Below are 5,384 nucleotides of genomic sequence, written 5' to 3'. Positions count from 1 at the left end.
GTTTGCCCGACCCGCCGGCCACCGTATCTATCCCTCAAGAGCGCCTCAGCCACGCCTCTCGGGAGCCTCTTCCGGCTATGAAAGGGCCAATCGGGCCACCGTACTCTAATCTTGCCGCGTTTGTTTCCACCTAGTAGATACCCTCGGGCTTCCCAGGTGGCTCAGTGGTGAAGAGTCCGCCTGCCAAGTAGGAGACCAGGGTTCTATCCCTGGGTAGGGAAGATTCCCCTGGAGAAGGAAGTGGCAACCTGCTCCAGGTTTCTTACCTGGGAAATCCCGTGGGTAGAGAAACCTGGCGGGCTATACAGTTCATGGAGTCGCAAAGAGTCAGACACGACTTAGCGACTCAGTTCAGTTCAGTTCAGTCGCTCAGTCGTGACCGACTCTTTGCGACCCCATGAACCGCAGTACGCCAGGCTTCCCTGTCCAACACCAACTCCCGGAGCCTACCCAAACTCATGTCCATCGAGTCAGTGATGCCATCCAACCATCTCGTCCTCTGTCGTCCCCTTCTCCTACTGCCCTCAATCTTTCCCAGCATCAGGGTGTTTTCTAATGAGTCAGCTCGTCGCATCAGGTGGCCAAAGTATTGGAGTTTCAGCTTCAACATCAGTCCTTCCAATGAACACCCAGGACTGATCTCCTTTAGGATGGACTGGTTGGATCTCCTTGCAGCCCAAGGGACTCTCAAGAGTCTTCTCCAACACCACAATTCAAAAGCATCAATTCTTCTGCGCTCAGCTTTCTTTATAGTCCAACTCTCACAACCATACATGACTACTGGAAAAACCATAGCCTTGACTAGACGGACCTTTGTTGGCAAAGTAATGTCTCTGCTTTTTAATATGCTGTCTAGGTTGGTCATAACTTTCCTTCCAAGGAGTAAGCGTCTTTTAATTTCATGGCTGCAGTCACCATCTGCAGTGATTTTGGAGGCCCTCCTCCCAAAAAAGTCTCTCACTGTTTCCACTGTTTCCCGATCTATTTGCCATGAAGTGATGGGACCAGATGCCATGATCTTAGTTTTCTGAATGCTGAATTTTAAGCCAACTTTTTCACTCTCCTCTTTCACTTTCATCAAGAGGCTCTTTAGTACTTCTTCACTTTCTGCCATAAGGGTGGTGTCATCTGCATATCTGAGGTTATTGATATTTCTCCCTGCAATCTTGATTCCAGCTTGTGCATCATCCAGCCCAGCGTTTCTCATGATGTACTCTGCATATAAGTTAAATAAGCAGGGTGACAATATACAGCCTTGACATACTCCTTTTCCTATTTGAAACCAGTCTGTTGTTCCATGTCCATTTCTAACTGTTGCTTCCTGACCTGCATACAGGTTTCTCAAGAGGCAGGTCAGGTGGTCTGGTATTCCCATCTCTTTCAGAATTTTCCAGTTTATTGTGATCCACACAGTCAAAGGCTTTGGCATAGTCAATAAAGCAGAAATAGATGTTTTTTTGGAACTCTCTTCCTTTTTCAATGATCCAGCGGATGTTGGCAATTTGATCTCTGGTTCCTCTGCCTTTTCTAAAACCAGCTTGAACATCTGGAAGTTCACGGTTCACATACTGCTGAAGCCTGGCTTGGAGAATTTTGAGCATTACTTTACTAGCGTGTGAGATGAGTGCAATTGTGCAGTAATTTGAGCACTCTTTGGCATTGCCTTTCTTTGGGACTGGAATGAAAACTGACCTTTTCCAGTCCTGTGGCCACTACTGTTTTCCAAATTTGCTGACATATTGATGCAGCACTTTCACAGCATCAACTTTAAGGATTTGAAATAGCCCAAACAACAGCAAACAGTAGACACCGTGCGTGCCCCGAGCTCCCAGGATTTGCTTGGCGAACAGGTACGCTTGCCACAGCCTCCCTTCTTTCTGCCCCTCTCAGTTGTGTGAGCCTCCTGGGTCATTCTGTCCGCTTGGCCCCGCGGATTCTTTAAATCCTTTTCGTTTCAACTTTCATGAGCTTTCCCGGCCACCGTAAACGCATAGAACCTCTCCGCTTGAACCACACCTCTCCTGTGTTAAAGGAACTGTCCTGCCCTCCGAACTCGGAGGACAGGACCTTTGGTCGGTGGCCTCGCTTTCTGACCTCTCTTGTTTTCCTCTGACAAGTCTCCCTAGGTTATAGCCCTTTGTGTTTAGTTACTATTTCAGCATCCTCACGCCACCACACTTCCTAACTGAACCCTCTCGGCCCCTCGCTAAGCCTTGGGGCTGCCTTAGTTTAATGCGCAGGCACGCAGCCCTCGTGGTCTTTGCATTCCAGCGAAGCCTGCCTCTGTGGACTCCGCTTCAAGGGCTCGAAGAACTCCATGCTTTTTCAATAACTTGCTACAGTTCCGGATACGTGTTGAGAGACCCTTGGCCCAAGGAAGGAGTAATAGAGGCCCAGAGAGGACAGAAGACTTAGCAGTTGTGAAACCTTCACCAGTGAATTGGGTGGAAGTCTGACCTGAGTTCAACCCAGGAAGTCTGACCCTGGCTGTGCTGCGGAGCGGCTAAATGATCGTGGACAACTGACCTCTCTCTTTGGGCTTCATTTTTTCCCTCTGTACAAGAATGTAAAGCACCTGGCCCCCGTCCTCACTTAGTGTGGGCCTTAGTAAGTGATCAGTATCAAGCACTGTGGTTATGAACTTTACATATGGTCTGGAAAGGAAAGCAGGCTTTGCATTGAGATATTTTAAATATTTATTTAACATTTTACTAACTACATGCTCCACTTTCCTCGAGGCCTCAGCTCTAAAGTATTATCCGTCCTCCAGGAAGCCCTCCTGAGCTCCCAGACTGGGCAGGGCACGGCCTCCCAGACCTCCTGGATCCCTGGACTCCCCACCCCGTCCCTGGCCACTTTGTGTCCTCACTGACAGAGATGGGTGTGTCTTGATCATGGTCACCGCATGGTCATGTTTCCAGCTCTGTCCCAGGGCATGACTGCTGAGTGAAAGGATGAAACTCTTGAGTGCAGAAGGTGAATGACTTACCTCTGTGAACCGACACAAGGAGAAGGAGAAACCTTAGAAAACTTCTTGCCTTGTCCCCTTCTAGTACAGATACTAACGATAGTAACGATTCTGTGAAACCGGAGGCCTATTCTTCAAGTCTAGAGATGGAATGAGCATACTGATGAAGTCTCCCAGAAGATGGGCAGATGGAGATTTTGTGGGCTTTTTAAAAAAATTATGAGTCTTATTTGCCGCACCTGGGATCTTCACTGTGGCACGGGCTTCTCTCTAGTTTGTGGCGCATGGGCTTAGTTGCCCTGAGGCATGTGGGATCTTAGTTCCCCCACCAGCGATTGAACGCATGTCCCCTGCATTGGAAGACAAATTCTTTTTTTTTCTTTTTTTGGGTAGCCTATCCCTTCCCCAGCGGATCTTCCCGACCCAGGAATCAAACCAGGGTCTCCCGCGTTGCAGGTGGATTCCCCACCAACTGAGCTACCTGGGAAGCCTGTAAGCTGAGCCTATCCAGGCCAACTTGCCATACTACTTTAAAACTTGTCTGAAAAAACACATTTTTAGACCTTGCTTTGGGCTTCCTGGGTGACTGTCAAGGGAAAGATGATGCTATCGCAAATTCTGAGTAGTTATATCCTGGGATATGAACCTTGACCTATGAGAAATGAGATGGGAAGCCATACAGATAAACTGCCAAGGGCTGCTCTGAGCTGTGTTTTTGTCTATCACATCTTCCTATAGCTTTACTTCATGTGTCTTCTTACTTCACTTCCACTTTCTTCTTGCCCTTCCTTCCCTAGTGTTCAAATTGTGTTAGTTCTTTAATCCTTGGCTCTGCTGCTGAAAGGATCATCTTTCTTCTAAAAAGGTAGCAGCTCAGGTATTAGCTTGTTCAGGATCACTCAGTAGCAGCTCCTGGATTTGCATCTGGGTCTCATAGGAAGCCAGATTGCCATAAATGTTTCTAAATATTTACTTTGCATGCATGCTAAGTCGCTTCAGTCATGTACAACTCTGTACGACCCCATGGACAGCAGCCCACCAGGCTCCTCTGTCCATGGGATTCTCCAGGCAAGAATACTGGAGTGGGTTGCCATTTCCTTCTCCGATTTAATCACTAAGTCACATCTAACTCTTTGGAACCCCATGGACCGTAGCCCTCCAGGCCCCTCTGTCCACGGGATTTCTCAGGCAGGAATACCGGAGTGGATTGCCATTTCCTTCTCCTGAAGACAAATTCTTAACCACTGGACCACCAGGGAAGTACCTGTGAACCTCTTTTTTTAGAAGTGCAAAATCATGTGTACAAATTTAAATAGAGAACCAAAGAAAGCCCAGGCAAGTGAGGGGCCTTGAAGCTTCATCTTCTCCAGTTTCACTGTTACCCCATCTCTGCTTTCAGCACTAGACGCCCCAACATCCTCATATACTGCAGAGTCCTGATCTGTTGCAACACCAGGGGCTCTGAGCCACACTGTGACCTCAGATGGGGTCCTTGTAAAGCCCTCCCCCATGTCCACTGAATGATCAAGTAAATACTTCCATTCCTGTTAAATGAATCACCGATCAGACCCATTCTGTACCCCACTAGGGGACGCCCGACACCAACCAGAGGCTAAGATTTCAGATTCTAAGGGGGCTGAGGACCTGAACTTCTGGGTCCCCAAGGAGAATGGATTGAGGGTCCTGAATTCTGGCAGAGGAGGAGTTTAGGGGCCTCGACTCCTGGGGTCCTGAAGGGAATGGGCTGGGGGGTGGGTGCCTGAGAAAGGAAGGAGGAGTCTGGGAAGTACTCCAGGATTGGTTGGAAGCAGAACTAGCCTGGGCAGTGGTTTGGTTTGGCTTGAGTCTGTGGGAAACAAGTGGACAGAGCAGGGATTGTTCATCCAGGGTCCCCCCCTGCCCCATCACCCAGTGGGCTTGGCAGCTTCAGTTCTTCCCAGGCCCTGGGGACTTTGGGGGCATTTCCCACAAGCCCTGGGCCCCTGTTTTCTGCTGGACTCACAGCTGCCCAGCCCCAGGACTGGGAAAACTGCCCCAAGAGAGCTGAAAAGGCTGGCCGGAAGTTAATGTCAAGTCTGTTAGCAGACTACAGGCCCTGCATCCTCAGAGGCCAGTGGCCCGACCCATGGGACTTGGGGGCACAGGACCCACTCTCTACTCCTTCCAGATGCAGGAGTCCGGGCCCTTCACCCCCTCCACCCATGGGCCCCAGCACTATCCTCCCTCAGACTGCAGGCCCTCTGCTCTTAATTCACCCCCTGTGCTTTTGGCCGGTAATTCCCCACTGCCCAGATACCCTCTTCCATCCTCTCAGACCTGGGAGCCAAGTGAATACTCCCCTCCCCTCCCCCTCCTTCCCATCAGCAGTTGTCCTCACCACACTTCGTTGTGACTCCACATACCCTGTGACCAGCCC

Source organism: Cervus elaphus, chromosome 4 (assembly GCF_910594005.1).
Source record: "Cervus elaphus chromosome 4, mCerEla1.1, whole genome shotgun sequence".
NCBI lineage: Eukaryota > Metazoa > Chordata > Mammalia > Artiodactyla > Cervidae > Cervus > Cervus elaphus.
This window is presented reverse-complemented; position numbering follows the sequence as displayed.